The sequence below is a fragment of the Nelumbo nucifera genome, chromosome 3 (genome assembly GCF_055504915.1).
Source record: "Nelumbo nucifera cultivar China Antique chromosome 3, China Antique-T2T, whole genome shotgun sequence".
In the NCBI taxonomy this organism is placed as follows: domain Eukaryota; kingdom Viridiplantae; phylum Streptophyta; class Magnoliopsida; order Proteales; family Nelumbonaceae; genus Nelumbo; species Nelumbo nucifera.
In genome coordinates, this window is record NC_142651.1 from 108137189 (window position 1) to 108158718 (window position 21530).

At 39.4% G+C, this 21530-nt stretch overlaps 1 long non-coding RNA gene across 1 annotated transcript; it reads left to right on the forward strand.

The window, feature by feature from the left end:
* The first annotated feature begins 252 nt into the window (after positions 1 to 252).
* On the forward strand, positions 253 to 3347 carry LOC148801829 (uncharacterized). Its single transcript, XR_016084411.1, has 2 exons — positions 253 to 572; positions 1191 to 3347. It is a non-coding gene; the product is annotated as an uncharacterized LOC148801829 (long non-coding RNA).
* Positions 3348 to 21530: the final 18183 nt, after the last annotated feature.

Below are 21530 nucleotides of genomic sequence, written 5' to 3' on the forward strand. Positions count from 1 at the left end.
AAAAGGTTCCATTTCGACCAATCTTGCTAGCCCACACACACAAACTCACTCTTGTGGTTAGACTCATTTAAACCCTCTACTGTTTTGACTCGGAACCATCCATCATTGAACCAAGAACCCGGTTCAGACCCTGGACCCGGTTTAACCCAGCCTATTTACAATTACCAAATACCCCATTTTCCTCGAAATTACAAAATTGCCCCTTCCCCATTATAAAATCCAAATCGAGACTCTCATTTAAGGGTCCGAAAATTTCGTAGGGAAAAAGATTCGAAGGACTGTAGCCCATCCCCTTCGTTTGGACGGAGAAGCAGAGCGGCGGCGGTTCCGATCCTCCAAACCTCCGGTCGTTCTCTCTCCCTCTCTCTTTCTTCTTCTTTCCTCTTTCTTGTTCCTTCATCCCTCTTCTTCTTCTTTTTCTTCCTCCCCGTCGTCGTTTCCTTAGTCTGGCACCGGCAAGGCTACTGCCGCTGGGATCGCCATCAGCACAAGTATAGTTTCCCAGTTCCCCTGCTACAACATTCTTCACCAAATGGCATCCCCTCCAGTATCATTCGATCCCAAGACTTCAGGTAAACCCTTAACGATTCGCCTATTTTTCACTTTGAGGTAGTTAAATCTAAAAAAGAGCCGATGGATCCGATGATGAGGTTCTGTTAAATCAGTTTCTCTAGATTCTTGATACAGACTCGATCCTCTGTATTCTTTCTCTTTCTTTTTCTAAATTCCTCTTATGCTTGCATCATAGGTATATTGCTCTCTTTAGCAATATTTTATATTTTGCAAGAAATACCTAGGCTCAGACAGAGATAACCTATCGGTTCTTGTAATTTTTTTCTCGGTTTCTGCTACTCTCTGTTGTATTTAACAAATGCCATTGTTATGATTGAGCCCTATTTAAATGAGAAGAGTTGGGAGCTCGAGGTTTTTATTTGTTTTTTGTTATGTCTTGCATGATTGAGACCCAATTTAATATAAATCTTACCCAGTTTCCATAATTTCTAATTTGTTTAGTTTATATGTTTAATTACAGCAAGTTTCATGTTAGTTGTGTGAGTTGGTTTTTAATTAGGGGGATTTTCTTGTGACAGTTTACTGAAAGCTTTGTTTGGCTTTGATTATTAATTGTTCTTATTTAGTTAATGAATTGCTTGCTTTTATTTGCTTTTCTGTGCTTGTTGCTATACCAGGTGAGCCCAGTGTTTTTCTGATGTTCACAGTTAGTAATCTCTTAGTAGGTTGCTAGCTAAAAAATCAAAAAGTATGAGAGGTAGAACGTGCTTACGCACCTCCCTCTTGTGTCATTGGGATTGGTGCATTTATATAAGCATTGTTTGGTGTGGGCCTCACACACCGAATTCGAGATTTTCGGGAGGTCATCCTAACCGGTCCGAGATCCTCGAAGGTAACCGCCATGCACGTTGACCATCCGAGATTTACACGTTTAACATAGTTTTTCTGTGCTTGTTGCAATACCTGTGAGTTCGCTGTTTTTCCGATGTTCACAGACCGGCGACTTGGGAGTTCTTGGACCATAGGTGGGGCCCACTTGGCTTGATAGCCTTTTTTTTGTATATACGCATGCTTTTATGTTGATTTTCTTTTATTAGAATAATAATTGTTTATTCCTTGATGAATAGTAGATAGTTGTTTATACTCCCCCCCTGCATCACTGTCCACATGTCAGCCTAGTCAATTAAGATGTCAGCCACCTCTTCTTTGTTTGCTTGCATGCCCCTTGTGGGGCCCACATCAAGTAATAACATAAAATATAACAAAGATAAAAAGTCAAATAAATAAAAAATCAAGGGTCAAAAAAAAACCAAATATTAAAAAAGAATCAAATAAAAATACATATAAAAAAAGTAAAAACAAAAAAAAAATAAAAAAGGGAATTTTAAGGTTTAGTTAAGCACAAATATACATAAAAGAAAATGAAAAAAATAATAAAAAAAAATTGAAATAAAAAAGGGAGAAAAAAGAAAAAAAGTAGAAAAGGCAAAATCTCTTGGACACAATCTATTTCTGAAGTTTTGAATCTCAGGCTGAGTGTTTTGGTACTGTTTTTTTTGGGGATGTTTCATTTCAGAACTCTGTGATTTACATAAACTTGTTTCATCCGCTGTGGCATTTGTGTTAATCTCCTTTCCGTTTCTGATACATGTCTAGACCAGTGTTTTTCTAAAATCATTTTCCTGAGAAACCAGTACTGTTGGACATTAAAGTTGCTTTAGAAGCCAAGCATTTGTATGATGAGGCCAGTTTGTTTACTTGATGGGGAAAGAGGGCTTGCAATCTTAAGACTGGCATTAGCCTTTTATAAAGAGTGTTTTTCAGTTGAAGATTTTCCAGGTAAGGTGTGGATTCAGGGTAGTATCACTGTGCTCATGTGCATATTGTTAGCAGACTTTCTGCTGCCTCTATCTATCTTAGGACATAAGCATTGGGAAAAGTTCGGTTTTTCATTACCATGGTTTTCATATGTTTGGCATCCTGATGGATGGCTACTGGTACTGGTTTCTGTTCAAGCTTTCAAAGTCTGCCTCATTGCATGATACTTGATGCTTCATCATTTCTGAGTTCATTTAACTTTTATGTTTAGAGAAGCATTATTCCGTTTAAATAATGAATCAGTAGGCAGAAGTTCTTTATGAGGGTGTTCAATTCACATTTGTTAAAGCAGAAAGTCGTGAAGTACTTTTTTAGCTTGTGAAAAAGAGAGAATTAGCAAAGTTAAAAATCCATGTAATCCAGTAGGCTGAATCTCTCACAAAAAGTGATCAATTCACTGTTGCTATCTGTACATTGAATTTCGCCATGCTCCAGCTGAGTTACTATGTTTGATGAGCCTTGAATTTTGCCTTTAGGATGTAATCTTGTGCTGGTTAGAGCTACCATTCCCATTTTTTTTTTTTTGAATTGAACTCCATGCACTGACATAAATGATGAAAGGGTAGTTTTGTTTCCAGCTTGTTAATTGAATCATAAAATGCTTATTTTTAATGCATGGTGGGGCCTCTAATTGGCATCAGCTTCAACAAGTTTGATTTGATTTCATTATCTTTTCTTGACTGTACATTGTTACTGGAGGGAATAGACATGGTAGTAAGTTGTTGAAGACTCCATGGTGGTTGAGTTGAGAGCATATATATGTATGTACCTTATACATGCTTTTTCCCTCCTTTCATCTGCATTACCATACTTGTGAAAAGGAAGGGGGCTTCAGGTCATAGTATGTTTCTGTTAACTTGATACTTTTGCACATTTTACTGAATTTCAAGTGGAGAGATCACTCGGCTTTTGGTTTCAACTGACCATTAAAATGAAGTTTTTCATATCTTGAGCCTTAGAGATTTTGCATCAATTCATTCTATCTTTTGTTGGTTACACTGGTGAATCAATTAAACACTGCTAGAGAGGGCTTAGAGTTAGCTACTGTGACCTGTTGGTTTCAAGACAAACTTTCAATAGCACAGAGAGGATTCTTGGAGTAATCGTGATTACTGCACTTGCCTTGACTACAGTGAGCCACTTTTACAGAACAGATATGGCGTTAAGGTGGCTTTTCCAATCATATGTTGATCGAATTTGAAAATAACCTCTGGTATTACATATGGTTCTTGAGAAGTTGGCATATATTGTACACATTCTTCGGGCATATCTTCTTATTTTTTGTATGTGATTTTGATGCCGTGTTGTTGAATTCTAATAGAACAAAAAGGCAACTGTGAAAATTCTTTGGACAGTCTTTCCTTGGTTACTCTTCAAGCTTGGGTCATCGGATCGATGGTCACCTCTCGTACTAGCAGTCGATGAAGATTGATATAAAAGTGAATTGACAAATCGAGAATCAAGAAACAGTCGGGAGAAATTGGGGCAGCTATGACGATTTTATTGCTATTGGATTTTTCATAATAATACCCACATGCCAGTCCTGATTTTTCTACCCATTTACATTTCGTCCCAAAATAAAATCCTCATTGATCAAAATTTAAGAGGTAGATCCATTGACGATATTTATGTTTCGTAGATGAAATGCATTTGAAACCCTACAAATTTGCTTGGTTTTTTCTATTGGGATGCTGAAATTAAAAAAAAAAAATATAGTTTGTTTATCTTCATTCTGTATTTGGAAATGAATCACCAACTAAAACAAAGCCCCAAATAATTGAAAACTAATCTCTTTTAACAACTTAATAAGTTAAATACCAGATGGGATCAAACTTCACTTAGTATCTAATTAATTACTTCACGTGAAACCTATAATGAGATCAAATCCAGAAAATCAAAGTACAGAAGAAAACTTACCAACAATCAAAATCCCTAAATCAATCATCAAAGCTACCTTGCAAATAAATCATCGTTGACCCCAATCCTAAATAAGGAGCCTAAACCATATATTCCATTTAAAAGAATATTATAAAAATACAAAATTATCAATGTAACCTCAAAGCTGTCTTATCTTTTTTTTGCAATCCTAACTATGGGACATGAACAACATTCCATTAAAAGCAAATTAGATAAATCAAAAAAAAAAAATCAGTGTTAACTTCAGCAATATAAAAACACAGTCAATTCAAGAAAGTCCCATAACTGAAAATCATTCAAAGTCGAGGTAAATGGAAGAGTAAGAAGAATAAAATTCCTTACGTAAATAGTTGCTGAACTCGGATGGTTGCTGACATGATCAATAGGCTTCAACATTTCAAAATTTAGCAGAGGCGAAAAGAAATGGGGTCTGGTATCTCTGATAACTCTCTCTTCTCAGCTAAGCAACGCATATCTCCGACTCTCTCTTCTTGAGCTACCATCGGTCAAGGGTTCGTTGGAATGTCGTCACCCGACGAAGTTCCGAAGCAAGGGATGTGTGATAATCGAACAGACGAGAAAAGGCGGGAGGGAGGAAGAAAGCCAACCCGCCTGGGCCCTCAAAAAAAAAGTTTTAGGGGTTTGCCGACTAATGGTAGGGAGAAGCAAAATCAAATTGAAAGATTTCAAAATCTAGAAAGAAAAATGTTTGAATTCCTACAAAACCAGAGAGACAAAGGTCTTTATGCAAGGCCTGTTAGGAAAGGACGGAGAGAGATGGGATAGAGACGGAGGAGATGAGAAGAGGGAGGGAACGTTTGATCTCCGTATTTCTGCTTCTTGTTCGGACGAGATGCGAACTGAAAATCTTCTGCCATTGAAGACTAAGCTGAAAGGCCTCTGTTCATAAATCTTCGAATTCTGGGCGGTGTGGGCTTACAATAAAAAAAAGAGAATAGGTCTAAAACAAGTGTCGATGATGCTACCAAACATGAGGTTATTAATCTGTTCGTTTACATAAACAATAGGTCTGCAAAGGGTAATAAAAGACAGAAAAAGAGCAAGAAAGAATAAATTTCCTTTGCAGGTCCAGAATTGAAGAAAAGGCTCATGAGTCGTGGCATCGATGGCACTATATGAGAGATCATAGCGAGACCTCTGCCGTTCTTTGGAGAAATCTGATTTATTCTGTAACCACCGATTGCAAGCCAAGATGATACTAGGTGATCTGCTGCCCAATTCCCGAAATTTCTGTCATTGACGATGTTGTAATCGCAAGGCAATTCTCCTCAGCATCCGACCGACATCAACTTCTTGAGGGAAAAAAAAATTCCTTCACGCTGAATCACATCCCACTAAGTGATAGGAGAGGAACTACAGATTTTACCGTATGTAATAAGGTGTTAAGGCTAGGGAGGTTGGTCAGTCTCTCAAGGTCCCAAGGGGAATGGAGAGAGAAGAAGTGAGAGGATAGCGGCTACTGTGGATAGTGGGAGAAGAAGGGAGAGAAGGGAGAATCTCCTTTGTGAGAAACCCTAGGTCGGAATTATGATTGTGTTATCTTTGGGAAAGAATTGCTCTTTCCTTTTATAAAGAGAAACTTAAGGCTATTCAAGAAGTTCTTTCCTATTAGGAAAGAGGATCTTTTAGGAAAGGAGATCTTTCCTTTCATTTAATTATTAAGGGATCATTATTGAAGAATCTTATCCCTTTCGGATTCTCTCCGTATATGATCCTATTATACTGACATAGCGTGGGTGATGTCACCGTTTAGTGAGCGTATTAAACTTGCATGCATAATTAAAAGACACACGTGTAACTGGTATTTATTCTTGACCTTTCGTGATTCAATGATTCTTGTAATGGTGTCGGGTTCATCGTAAATCCGTGCATGTCCGAGGTTCATCGCAAACTCGCACGTGTCTGGGGTTCCACGCAAGCCCGTGCGTGTCCTACCATTTTCGCAAATTCACGTTAGCAGAAATTCATCGCAACTTGCCCTTAGTATGATTTCATAGCAATTTTGGATCTGTGACGAAATCATCACAAATGTGCGATGCGTTCTAGATTAATCGCATGCGTCCGTGTATTGTTGGTTTGACACCTTTTGTACTTTGAGGGTCTTAATGATCACTATGTACTTACAAGAACATGAGAAAAATGGTCACTGGGAACCGCAATACCATTCACCATCTTTATGTCCTCAAAATCCGAGAAACGAACAGGGCCTTAAAGGGAGGAGATATAATTCCTTTTAGGGTCCGTTTGGTTTGCATCCATAATCAGAAACAAAATCATTCGAAATCAGAATCGGAATAGTCTATTCCCGTAGTGCGTTTGGTTTAGACAAAAATGGGAATATATACATATCAGTTGGAAAACTATAATTATGTGCACCAACCTCTCGAATTTTGAAAGTAGGAAATCATGAACCTAGTCACTGTTTGAGGTGCGGTGATACTTTTGAATTTTAGTCTAAGGACTTGAAAGGGTTGATGGATTGAATGATCAAAATTTCATGAATCAGAACCATCAATTCTATCTGGATATCCTTATTTTATTAATTTTTTGTGCCTTCATATAATCAAAATTTGGGTTGAGTATCTGGTTACAAAAGTCTTAGATAGATTGGTTAATTTTTATTTTTGTATTTCTTTTCCTTTCATTCCATATGAGTAGCAGTCGAATGTCCTTGGGTCTTGGTTAGGTTGGTTAGAATTTGATTTTTCTTCACAAAGAGATACATGTGTTTTGTTTGGATATTCCTGTCTACTTCAAACCCAGATGCATTGGGCGATTGGGTTGGTTGGGTGAAATTACGCATTCGTTGTCTTCTTGTCAAAGCAAGCATCCTCTTTCCTTCATGACCTCTTTTTCTCCAAATTATAAAGCTCTGTTAACTCTAATTCTTGAGTCTTTATACTTCAATCTTTTCTACAATTGGAGGAGGTGCAAGGATTTTGTGATCCCAATCTGATTGAATATGTTGACATAGATGCAGCAAAGCATAATATTGTGTTTTATTGGGGCTTAAATCCTGGTCAAAATAACTTTATAGATTTAGATTCTGTTGAACAAGAATTTGTTAAGAATATCAACAATGGTTGTCAAGGTCCTCGAGGAAGAATTGCATTATCTATTGTATGATAATGGCGGATTTGGCCCTTCAATGACAATGTGAGACATGGCATATTCAGGGGTATTTTCGACCTTAGAATAGTCAAATTGTGCCATTTTCCCAGTTAATTTCAATGTTGTGGCCTCTGAGGGTCTCTGTGCAAAACTGAGATGCTTTCATGGCTGAAATGCAGATTTTGTTCCCTTTGGAACAAATCCTTTTTGCATCAATATAGTCATGCCATTGGGGACAATGGCATTTAAGTTGGGGACAATGGCATCTAAGTCTTTAAATATGTAGAATTAAATTTTCACTGAAATTTTTAAAAATTTTCCATTAAAAGAGATTCTCAAATTGAAAAAAAAAATTAAAGAAACTTATAAAAGAATATTGAATTCTATAGAAATTAGTAGCAAGTGATATGAGTACAAATTGGTCTTGTTTGAATATTGTCAAAACCATTTAGAAATTAAAAAATACTCCCAAGTTTGCCCCTATCAAGATAAGAAGAGAAAGATTGAGAAATTAGACAAAATTCTTCAAATTGTTAAGAGACAGTGGACTACCCTGAATAGTGTTGCAAAAAAATAAAAATAAAAATAATAGGGGGATAAAAGGTCAATGGATATCCTAGACTTAGTAATCGGGTCTCTTCACCTGAGCCAAGTGTCGGGATTCGCGTCAAACGGTGAAAGGTAACAATAAAAATAAGTTCAGGAGTAGAAATCCGTTGTTAGAAATAATAAGAAAAATACCTGTCTGATTTTAAAATCAATCTCATCTTATCAAGACAGTTTGCAAATGAAAGGGTAAATAAGATTTTTTAAGTCAAGTTTCTGTAATATTCAAAACAAGACAGTTTTTATCCCTAAAGCCCAAAATTGATCTATACAGAGTTTGAGAATGCCGGAACCATGATGCTTGATTAATTCTGTTAGGGATGATCTTGAGATGGGAAGGATCTATGCTCAGTATAATTTTAAGGCTGCATTGCTAAGGGACTAGCAATGGTTAAGTTGGAGGGTGTGATAACCCTACATTTTGATGCCTTAAGGGCATCAATTCAAGGGTATTTTCGGACTTAGAGTAGTCAAATTGTGTCATTTTCCTAGTTAATTTCAATGTTGTGGCCTCTGAGGGTCTCTATGCAAAATTAGAAAGTTTTCATGGCTGAAATGTAGATTTTGGGAAGATGGTGTGAAGTCCAACTGAGAGCCACCTAACTAATAAACCCAGTTTGGCACCCCTCCTACTGTATTAGCATGCTCCTCATGCCTTAGCAAACCCTAGGGCGCCTTTTAACCCATTCTTTTCACTCTTAACAAACCCTAGTCGCCCCTAACTAATAAACCATCACCTTCCATCCATTCTAAGGCACTCTCTTTTTAGCATTCTAACCCTACGAGCCACCTAACTTCTAATCTTCACCATTAAGCCTTTAGCCATTAAATCTCAGCCTTACATAATATTGGGTGCCTTCTCCTTTTCTTCTCAGCCTTAGGATCACCCTAGAACCATCCTAACCCTTCATTCTAAACCCTAAGGCACCTATATTTTTGCTAAAACCCAGCTGCCACCCCCTCTCTCTCTAAATCCCATTTGTATCCACCCTTCTCTATAAAAAGGACCCAAGGGCTCCTGAGAAAGGGTTGGATTCTGCTCCCAAGTAAGACGGAAGGCTGATCTTGAGAAGTTCAAGGTTAGAGGAAGAGGAGGACGCCCTGGCAAGAGGAGGGGTTCCTACTTGCAGTTCGCCAACACCACTACTACCACCTCTGGAATCAGATCCCAACCACTTTTACTTTATTTTAGTTTTAATTTTTGTTCTTTCAATTCCAGTTTCATTATTTCCTTTCTGCAATTTATTTTCATGTCGTTTGATCTTCGCTTTCTTTTCTACAGATTTGAAATTCGGCCAGGTAAGACGAAAGGCCTAGCTCGAGAAGTTTGAGGGTCAAAGGAGAGTTCCAGAGACTGTTACATCTGATCGTATTATAGATTTTTATTTCATTTCTTTTGTTTATTTATTTATGTTTCTACACTTTCAACTTTCAATATTGTTCAAATTCTATATTTCTGCAACTCCCTCTTATGTTCTCTTGTCCGAATTTGAGTACATATTAATTTTTCCCTCGCTTCCCTGTGGATACAACTCGTTCTCATCACTTTACTGCGTTAGTAGTTGTTTGAGAAACGGTAACAATTACAAATGTTTAAACTGGTGTTCTGGAGTGTTTGACGACGCGCTTCCAGCGACACCAGCAACTTCCCTCAAGGGCTTCCTGACCTGACTGGGGACCAAGTGGTGACTTACGAGATGTGCTCACCGACAAATACGACTTGCATATCCCGACGCTCCCAGGTTTCTCTGAAGTTGGCCCACGTATTGAATGTTCCGGAAGATGGTCAACGTGTATGGCGGTTACCTCCGATGATCTCAGACCGGTTAGGCACGACCTCCTAGAAAACTTGTATGCGGTGTGTGAGGCCCACACCAAACAATGCCTATATAAAGGCACCAACCCCAATGACACAAGAGGGAGGCGCGTAAGCACATTCTATCTCTCATACTTTCTGATTATTTATCTCGCGACCTACTACGAGAGTACTAACTTAATCATCGGAGCGACCTCGCCGGGTTAGCCACCCCGGGTCCTCTAACATTGATTCCTTGCAGGTTTCTCCGAAGACTTATCCAGCTCAACAATCAACCTAGCTTGGGACCCAATCTACCCCCCAACTCGGCCTAGTCAGCTCGTCATCCAAGTCCTCATCCAACAAAAATCCTCCAATTCGGCCTCTAAGTTGTCAGCCACCTACAAGTAGTCCAAACAACAAGGTGCTGCCAAAAAACCCTTCATCCTTGTACAAACTAAAAATGTTACGGATGTTGATTTTGATCCTAGGAGTGGAAAGGATTTTAAAGCATATTGGAGGATTTTTGGGTATAATGAACAAAGAAAACCAATTTACTCGTAGCATTTATCTCAATATTTTATTGGATATGTTGCGACTTGTGGAGATGTTAGTGTTGTTGGGGTTAAATTGCGATGGTCGAGGGTTTTAGCTACATGACACTATTCAGATTTCAAATACCTAGGATCTTGAGTTTTTTTTTTTTTTTTTTTTTTGGAATAGGGTTTGAGGTAATTTTGTTTCGAGAAGAGAAAGATAGCACAACAAAAGTAAATTGGTGGGGAGGGTGAATATGGAGAGAAACCATGCTAAACGTGTAAATCTCAGATGGTCAACGTGCATGGCGGTTACTTTCGAGGATCTCGGACCGGTTAGGATGACCTCCCGAAAATCTCGAATTCGGTGTGTGAGGCCCACACCAAACAATGCTTATATAAATGCACCAACCCCAATGACACAAGAGGGAGGTGCGTAAGCACATTCTACCTCTCATACTTTTTGATTTTTTAGCTCGCGACCTACTACGAAAGTACTAACTGTGAACATCAGAAAAACACTGGGCTCACCTGGTATAGCAACAAGCACAGAAAAGCAAATAAAAGCAAGCAATTCATTAACTAAATAAGAACAATTAATAATCGAAGCCAAACAAAGCTTTCACTAAACTGTCACAAGAAAATCCCCCTAATTAAAAACCAACTCACACAACTAACATGAAACTTGCTGTAATTAAACATATAAACTAAACAAATTAGAAGTTATGGAAACTGGGTAAGATTTATATTAAATTGGGTCTCAATCATGCAAGACATAACAAAAAACAAATAAAAACCTCGAGCTCCCAACTCTTCTCATTTAAATAGGGCTCAATCATAACAATGGCATTTGTTAAATACAACAAAGAGTAGCAGAAACCGAGAAAAAAATTACAAGAACCGATAGGTTATCTCTGTCTGAGCCTAGGTATTTCTTGCAAAATATAAAATATAGCTAAAAGAGAGCAATATACCTATGATGCAAGCATAAGAGGAATTTAGAAAAAGAAAGAGAAAGAATACAGAGGATCGAGTCTGTATCAAGAATCTAGAGAAACTGATTTAACAGAACCTCATCATCGGATCCATCGGCTCTTTTTTAGATTTAACTACCTCAAAGTGAAAAATAGGCGAATCGTTAAGGGTTTACCTGAAGTCTTGGGATCTAATGATACTGGAGGGCATGCCATTTGGAGTAGAATGTTGTAGCAGGGGAACTGGGAAACTACACTTGTGCTGATAGCGGTCCAGCGAAAGTAGCCTTGTCGGTGTCGGACTAAGGAAACAACGATTTATAGCTGTAGTTGGTTACTCTTTACGTCGTTGGTGCTCTGATGGGGAATGTAGAATGAAATTTTGGATGCTGCAGGGCAACTTTTAATCGTGTTGAGAGATGGACGGCAATGAACAGTTGCTTGCAGTTAACACTTCGGTTATGATTCGATGGAGAGGAAAGGAACTGGAGGTGGGGCGATTCGATCTCAGCCAACAGTATTCTGTTCACCGTAGTGGTGGAGAAGATGAGGTTACCAAGTTCGATCCAAGCTGCCACTACAGTGGCGATGACAGAAAAAAAAATGCGGGAAGTAGAAGAAGGAGAAGAGAGAGAGAGAAACCGGAGGTCGAGAGGTTTGGTTAGGTTCAGATCCGCCGCTGCAAATTGCAGCGGCGGTGTGGAACAAAGGGAAGAGAGAAGAAAGAGGCAACGACGGGGCCGAAGAAAAAGAAGAAGAAGAGGGACGAAGGAAGAAGAAAGAGAGGGAGAGAGAACGACCGGAGGTTTAGAGGATCGGAACCGCCACCGATCTGCTTTGCGTCCAAACGAAGGGGATGGGTTACAGTCCTTTGAATCTTTTTCCCTTCGAAATTTTCATAGGGTCTGTTTGATTGTTGAAAAAGGAATGAGAAAAGGGAATATTCTTCTTATCTTGTGCTTGTTTACTGGTAAACAATATTTTGGGATGAAAAACAAGAGGGACGCGAGATTCCAAAATTAAGTTAGCGGAAGTGTTGGAGGAGTTCTAAAGACCAACATTACCACCCTCGGTCCTCTTGTCCTCCCAATTAGTGAGCAGCTTCTCTTCTTTGCAACTCTAGTGACGAAGAAGTTGTTCAATGCAAAGATGAACAAATAAGCAACCTGATCATCCATGTCAGGGAAAATAGCTCTAAGATGATTGAGCAGAGGCGTAGAATCGGCCGACGAAGGAGACGATGACAAGGTAGCAGAGATGGGCCTAGGGGGAGATAATCGAATCGGAGAAGTAGAAGAGGAGCAACGGATTCTCTTAGAAGAAGAAACGGGGGTCGTTGGTAGGTCCTCAAATAAAGATCTCTTGCCGCACACTATGGTAGACATGTTGCTATAGTCTGCTCGTCTTCTGAACTCGCAGCGAATCCTTCGCTCCCCCCCCCCCCCCCCCCCCCCCCCTATAACTGTCTCCCCTCATCCATGCAGATTCACAGTCGATGATCCCTCCCTCCTCTTCCTCCGACTTTTATTCTCAATCTTTGAATACCACGACAAAGACGAAGACGATCGGGGAGGGTAGGGGATGTTAGGGTTTCTAAGCAACTGCTTCTTAACTCTTCTTCTTCGTTTGGTCCGTCGAGTTAAATGTGATTCAAAGCTTTTTGGTTCATCAGAATCAAAGTTTGGTTTCTCAACTTTTTCTTCTCTCCAGGTTTCGCTTTCGCTTTCGCCGTCTGTCTCTCTCTCCTTGAACGGAGCCTTTCGTATTTATAGTCGATAAACACCTAAGCGGTGCCTTGTCAGGGGTTAATTCGACTCGATAGTCAACTCAATACTGAAATACTGAGAAACGTTTTAACTTGTCATCAATCTAGACTATTAGGTTTTGGTCAACAACAGAAATTCAATTGATTGGACGGCTTCGAATGATTATGAATTTCAAGTAAATCTGGGTCTAATGCATAATGAGGAGAGATGGGTTTGGGCTTCTGGGCCCAAATTTGCCGCCTATCATTCTTTGTTTGGTGTAGATGCTAATACCTAATAGGGGTGTTTTTGTTCCGGTCCGGTTCAAATGGGTCATGTAAGCCCAAATAAAGTATCATATATGGTTCGGTCCATTTTGGTGGTCTATACCATATTACCATATAATGAATACAAAATTTGTCTCATTTAAATTTATTGGTAATACAAATTTTGCATCTCAAGAATTAATGCAAAATTTGTCCCCACTCTCATGTAGGGACATATCATCCTACTACTTACCTAATTCTCAAACAAATAACCCTCTTACCTCCATTCTTTCTTTTTTTTATTTGATGTCATCCTCCTGACCTCCATTTCCTATTTTATTTCCCACAAACAAATAAAATAAAAGCAAAATAAACCAGAATTTGCATTCAACCATTTACACTGGTTTGCATTTACACCACTGCAAACAAACTGTGCCTAAGGCTTAATTTGGAAGGAGTACAAATGTAAATATGTAGAGTACAAAACCTTATATTTTGTCATCCCAACATTTGGGGGTGCAAGTTGTCATAAAAGTAAATTACATGCATTTTTATAGTTTAGCATGATTTTTCTCCTATAAATTTTCTTGCAAAGCAAACACTAGAAAGTGGATTTTCTCACAAAAATTTTCTCAGCAAACAAACACATTATAACTAACTGAGAAAATAAATTTTCCTCTTCTCATTCCAACATTTCTCATCCCATCCTTTCTCAGTCCAATTTTCTCAACAATCAAGCAGACCCTTAAATGAGAGTTTCGATTTGGTTTTTATAATGGGGAAGGGTCAATTTTGTAATTTCGAAGAAAATGGGGGATATTTTGTTAATTATCAATAGGCTAGGTTAAACCGAGTCTAGGGCTTGAACCGGGTTCTTCGTTCAATGATGGATGGTTCCAGGTCAAAACAATAGAAGGTTGAGATGATTCTGACCACAAGAGTGAGTTTGTGTGTAGGGGCTAACAGGATTGGTCAAAATGGAATCTTTTTAGATGAAATGGCAAATCAGGGTATTTTTGGCTGAAATTTTGTAGGGTGGGGTTTTTGAACATTCTGGATTGATTGCTAGGGTCAGATTGGTCAACTAGTCCCGGGTTGGGAAGATCTAGAAAGGGTTTGATTTGGTTAATCTAGGGCTCGAAATGAAATCTATGTGATAAAGGGGAAAATAAAGGCAGTTTTGGGTGAAATTTCTTAGGGTAGGGTTTTTTGGTATTCTAAGATGATTGATAAGATTAGATTAAGCCCACTAGGCCCGGATCGGGCAAATTTGGAATCTGATCAATTTGGAGCCTCGAAATAAAATCTTTGTGTGATTGACGGGTGAACGAAGGAATCTTGAGTTGAAATTTTATAGGTAGGTGGTTTAGGAGGTCCTGAGTCTATTGGTTGTGTTTGATCTTGTGGTTGAGGTATAAACGAGGTTGATCGGGGGCCATCAGATTGGTATTGGGCAGGTTTAATGTTGGATTTAAGGGCTCTCGAGGTAAAATTTGGGTTTTCTGGGTTTTTGGGTGTTTTGGAGAGGTCGAAAGGGTTTGATCGGGTGTTTGGGGTGAATTGGAGGCTCAGGCGGCGGACCAAGCAAAAATTGGGTGCTGACAACTGCTCCTCTTTGTTGTGAGGTAGGAGGCTACAAAACAACAAAGACAAATAAGCATATAGAGATTTTTGTGAAAGATGGGTATGGAAGGGATAAGATTCTCTAATAGGGTCATATAATAGGGTCATATACAGAGAAAATCCGGAAGGGATAAGATTCTCTAATAATGATCCCTTAATAGTAAAACAAAAGGAAATATCTCCTTTCCTAAAAGATCATTTTTCCTAACAGGAAAAAACTTCTTCCTGGATAACCTTAACTTCTTCCTTGTTATGGATTTTTTGTGGCAATATACAGAGTTTGTAATCAATGTGTCCCTAGACCTATTCATTGACCAGGTCAAGCTTTCGCTCCTCATTAATAGAATTTTTTCAGGCCCGAGCCCATGCCCGGTCTGACCAACATGCCTACAACTTGGGCCCAAGCCCGGCCCTCTTAAAAAGCCTGAAGCCCGGGCCCAAGCCTGAAGCCTGACCTAACAATGATTTTTTTCACTTTTATTGAAGATTGCATCCTGAGTTCACCAGTGAGAATGAGTTCGCTTGAGTTCATCGGTGAGAATGAGTTTTCCTGAGTTCGGCAGAGTTCATGGTGGCGCTTTTGTTCACTGGTGATAATGAAAACATTGAGAAGATGGAACACACACACACACACAGAGAGAGAGAGAGAGAGCACAAACTCACCGTTGTAGTTCATTGGTGGTGCTGGTTCCTGAGAAAATGAGAATATGTGACAGTGACTCAGTGAATGAGAAACTAAGAATGAGAATGGTGAGGGAAACGAGAAAGAGAGGATAGGTGGAGAGAAAGAAGACTCACCACCGGATAAAGAGACGATCGATGCTTGAGCTCACGTGTCGCCTCTGAGATTGAGAATGGTGGTTGCTTGTCTGGGTTTGCGCCGATTCTTGATAATGAGAGTGAGGAGAGAAGAATATGAAGACTGAAGAGAGGGAATAAGAAAGGGTATTTATTCAACTAGGGTTTAGAAATTAGAATAGGTTACATTGGGTCGAGTCGGACCAGGCTCGGGCCGGGCTTTTGTTGAAAATCCCGAGCCCAGCCCTTAAAATAGTCGAGCTCGGGCTTTTAGGCCCGAGGTCAAGCCCGCAGGCTAAAAACCATGTGCAAGCCCATACGGGGGCTGGGCCAGCCCATCAAGTTACCCGGATCAAGAAAAGGTCTATGAACCCCCATGAAAAACAAGAGGACCAAATAACTTTTTTTTTTTGCCAAACTTTCAGAATTGGTCCGCTTGAGTTTCAAATGTGAACTTTCTCATTTTTTGTTTCAAAAAAACACTGTAAAACACCCGGTTTCGGTGGAGTCTATGGTTGGATTGTGTTGAACTCAGGTGGATATGGAATCATAATGTCCTATTTTCATATCTCACCATAAAAATCTTTGATTTTGAAAAATTGTTGCCATATATATGTAATGATGCATCATAGTGCAAGTGAAAACACATAGGTTGGAACGGTGCATCACGATGCACTGGATAGTGTTTTCCCACTGACTCAGCGTCCACGTAAGTGCCATGTCACTCTCGTGTTTCGGGATACATCAGCATCCAACTCGAATCCTCTTTTTTGAATTGTGGGCGGTTGTGAGTTGCACAAGTTTCAATAGTTCCCATTTCTTTTAGTTTTTCTCTAAAAATGGTACAACCAAATAGATTTTTCGACCATTAGACCCCAAAATCCCATTTGGCGCCTAGGACTCCAAAATCTATTTTTATGATGAGTCGCGATCTAGGACTCCAAAATCACATCTGGCGTCAATGGAGGGCATACTTATCTATTGTGGGATGAGTCGCGATCTAGGACTCCAAAATTAAGTTAGCAATAGTCAATGGAGGGCCAAATCTGCCCACATCATACAATAGATAATGCAATTCTTCCTCAAGGACCTTCACAACCATTGTTGATATTCTTAACAAAGTCCTGTTCAACTGAATCTATATCTAAAACGATATACTGATTTGGATTGAAGCCCCAATAAAACACAATATTAGGCTCTACTGCATCTATGTCAACATATTCAATCGGATTGGGATCACAAAATCCTTGCACCTCCTCCAACTGTAGAAAAGATTGAAGTATAAAGATTCAAGAATCAAAATTAACAGAGCTTTACAATGTGGAGAAAAAGTGGTCATGGAGGAAAGAGGATGCTTACCTTGACAAGAAGATAGCGAATGCTCAATTTCACCCAACCAATCCAATCGCCCAATCCATCTGGGTTTAAAGCAGACAAGAAGATTCGGACAAAACGCATGTATCTCTTTGTGTAGCAGAAATGTTCAAACAGGTTACTTCATGCAAAATTTCTCAGATTCACGGATTATGGTTGCAAACCTAATGGACCCAAAAAGGAATTATATCTCCTCTCTTTAAGGACCTATTTGATTCACGGATTCTAAGTAAGGAAAGATGGTGAATGGTATTGTGGTTCCCATTGACCATTTAGCTCCTGTATTTTCCAGTTTGCTGCAGGATCCTTTTAAAAGACACATCCCCTAGGTAAATCCATCTCTGATTCGCTAGTTCTCAGATTTGTAGAATCTTATCCGTCAGATTCCAAAATTAATGAAAAGGAATTTGGCTTCTTTTTTCCGATTGAAATTGCTTTTGCAAACTATGCATGATAAGATATATTTTGAGACTTGTGGTGTAGCGGGAAAAGAATCATGTATACATAATCGGATATTGGAATAGTTACACTAAATTTAAACGCTTAGCATGGTTTCTCACCCTATTCACCCTCCCCATTTCACATGGGTTTATAAGTATGCCTGCACACCAGTTTACTTTGTTGTGTTATCTCTCTTTTCTTGAAACAAAGTTATTTCAAACCCTATGCAATTAGAAAAAAACTCAAGATCCTAGATATTTGAAATCTCAGTATTGTCATGTAGGTAAAACCCTCGACCACCGCAGTTTAACCCCCGTAGCACTAACAACTTCACAAGTTGCAACATATCCAATAAAATACTAAGGTAAATGTTGGGAGTAAATTGGTTTTCTTTGTTCATTATACCAAGAAATCCTCCAATATGCTTTAAAATCATTTCCACACCTACGATCAAAATCAGCTTCTAAAACCTTTTTAGCTAGTACAATGATGAAGCGTTTTCTGGCAGATCCTTGTTGTTCGGACTACTTCTAGGTGGCCGACGAATCAAAGGCCGAAGTGGAGGATTTTTGCTGGATGAGGATTTGGATAACGAACCGACTAGGCTGAGTTGGGGGGTAGATTGGGTGCCGAGCAAGGTTGTTTGCTGAGCTGGGTTGATCTTTAGAGAAACATACAAGGAATGAATGTTAGAGGACCCAGGGTGGCTATCCTGGCGAGGCCACTCGGATGATTAAGTTAGTTCTCTCGTAGTAGGTCGTGAGCTAAAAAATCAGAAAGTATGAGAGATAGAATGTGCTTACGCGCCTCCCTCTTGTGTTATTGGGGTTGGTGCCTTTATATAGGCATTGTTTGGTTTGGGCCTCACGCACCGCATTCGAGATTTCCGAGAGGATGTGTCTAACCGGTCCGAGATCATCGGAGGTAACCGCCGTGCACGTTAACCATCGCCCGAAACATTCGATATATGGGCCAACTTTCGAGAAGCCTGGGAGTGTCAGGATATATAATCCAAATTTGTCGGTGAGCACATCCTGTAGGTCACCACCTGGTCCCCAGTCAGGTCGGGAAGACCTCGAGGGAAGTCACTCCTCGCGTCGAGGTCACTTTAGCGGATCACGAGGTGTTACAGGCTGACTCTGGGCGAGGTGCTGCAAGCCAACCTAAGTTGTGGTCGAGGTCGTTAGGTTGGCGTACGACAAGTCGCCAGGTTGGCGGTGAAGGTAGGTCGCTAGGTCAACAGTAAACGCAAGTTGACAGGTCGGGATAAAGATGAGCCACGATTTAGGACTCCAAATCATCACTTAGGTGGTGTTTAGGTGTCATCTAGTTGTTCTAAGATGCCATGTGTCACAATGTCATTGGAGGGCCAAATCATCCCTCCTCATACAATAGATAATGCAATGCTTCCTTGAGGACCTTCACAACCATTGTTGATATTCTTAAAAAAGTCATGTTCAACAGAATCTATATCTATAAATTCCGACCAAGATTTAAGCCCCAATAAAACACAATATTAGGCTATGCTGCATCTATGTCAACATATTCAATCGGATTGGGATCACAAAATCCTAGCACCTCCTCCAACTATAGAAAAGATTGAAGTATAAAGACTAAAGAATCAGAATTAACAGAGATTTACAATATGTAGAAAAACAAGTCATGATGGAAAGAGAATGCTTGCCTTGACAAGTAGACAACGAATGCATGACTTCACCCACCCAACCCAATCGCCCAATGCATCTGGGTTTGAAGCAGACATAAATATCCAGACAAAACGCATGTATCTGATTGTGTAGCATAAATATTCAAACAGGCTACTCCATGCAAAATTTGGCATCAAAAGGACCTACAATTAAATAAATAATGCATGATTTTAGTGTGAAGGAAAATCAAATTCTAACCGACTTGACCCAGGTCAAAGGACATTCAACTTCTAGTCATATGCAATGAAAGGAAAAGAAATACAAAAACAAAAATTAACCAATCTAACTAAGACTTCTACAGGTAGATAGTCAACCCAAATTTTGATTATATGAAGGTACAAAAAAATTGATAAAACAAATATATCCAGACAGAATTGATGGTTCTGTTTCATGAAATTTTGATCATTCAATCCATCAACCCTTTCAAGCCCTTAGGTTAAACTTCAAAAGTATCACCGCACCTCTAATAGTGACTAGGTTCATGATTTCCTACTTTCAAAATTCGAGGAATTAATGCACATGATTATAGTTTTCCAACTGATATGTATATATTCCCATTATTGTCTAAACCAAACACACTATGGGAATAGACCATTCTGATTCCGATTTCGAAAGATTTTGTTTCTCATTATGGATAAAACCAAACGGACCGTAAAAAGAATTATATCTCCTCCCTTTAAGGCCCTGTTCATTTCCCGGATTCTAGGGAGGGAAAGATGGTGAATGGCATTCGATCTCCCATTGACGATTTTTCTCATGTTCTTTTCTAGTTTTGTGTAGGATCCATGTAAAAGACACATCCCCTAGGTAAATCCATATATGATTCGCTTGTTCTCAGATTTGTAGAATTTTATCCCCCAGATTCCAATATTATTGAAAAGGAATTTGTCCTCATTTTGCCGATTGAAATTGCTTTCGCAAACTATGCATGAATAGATATAATTTTAGACTTGTGGTGTAGCGGGAAAAGAATCATGTATGCATAATCCGATATTGAAAGATTTACACTAAATTTACACGTTTAGCATGGTTTCTCACCCTATTCACCCTCCCCATTTCACATGGGTTTATAAGTATGCCTGCCCACCAGTTTACTTTTGTTGTGCTATCTGTTTGATCTCAAAACAAAATGACCTTTAACCTATGTAAGGTTGAAGATTCTGAGGCCGATGTAGAGGATTTTTATTGGATGAGGACTTGGATTACGAGCTGTTTAGGCCGATTTGGGGGGTAAATTGGGTGCCAAGCTTGGTTGATTGCTAAGATGGGTAGCTCTTCAGAGAAATCTACAAGGAATTAATGTTAGAGGACCCGGGGTGGCTAACCCAACGAGGTTGCTCTAATGATTAAGTTAGTGTCAGCACTCGATTTTTGCTCAGTCCACCGCCTGAGACTCCAATTCACCCCAAACACATGATAAAACCCTTTCGACCTCTCCGAAACACCCAAAAACCCAGAAAACCCAAATTTCACCTCGAGAACCCTCAGATTCAACATTTAACCTGCTCGATACCAATCTGATGGCCCCCAATCGACCTCCTTTAAACCTCAACCACTAGTTCAAACACATCCAATAGACTCAGGACCTCCCAAACCACCTACCTATAAAATTTCAACTCAAGATTCTTTCGTTCACCCGTCGATCACACAAAGATTCTATTTCAAGACTCCAGATTGACTGGATTCTAAATCTGCCCGATCTGGGCCCAGTGGGCTTAATCTAATCTTACCAATCATCTCAGACTACCCAAAAACCCTACACTGAGAAATTTCACCCAAAACTGCCTTTATTTTCTCCTTCATCACACAAAGATTCCATTTCAAGCCCTAGATTAACCAAATCAAACTCTTTCTAGATCTCCCAAACCCGGGCCCAGTCGGGCCAATCTGACCCTGCCAATCAACCCATAATATTCATAAACCCCACCCAACAAAATTTCAGTAAAAAATACCCTGATTTGCAATTTCATCTAAAAAGGTTCCATTTCGACCAATCTTGCTAGCCCACACACACAAACTCACTCTTGTGGTTAGACTCATTTAAACCCTCTACTGTTTTGACTCGGAACCATCCATCATTGAACCAAGAACCCGGTTCAGACCCTGGACCCGGTTTAACCCAGCCTATTTACAATTACCAAATACCCCATTTTCCTCGAAATTACAAAATTGCCCCTTCCCCATTATAAAATCCAAATCGAGACTCTCGTTTAAGGGTCCGAAAAT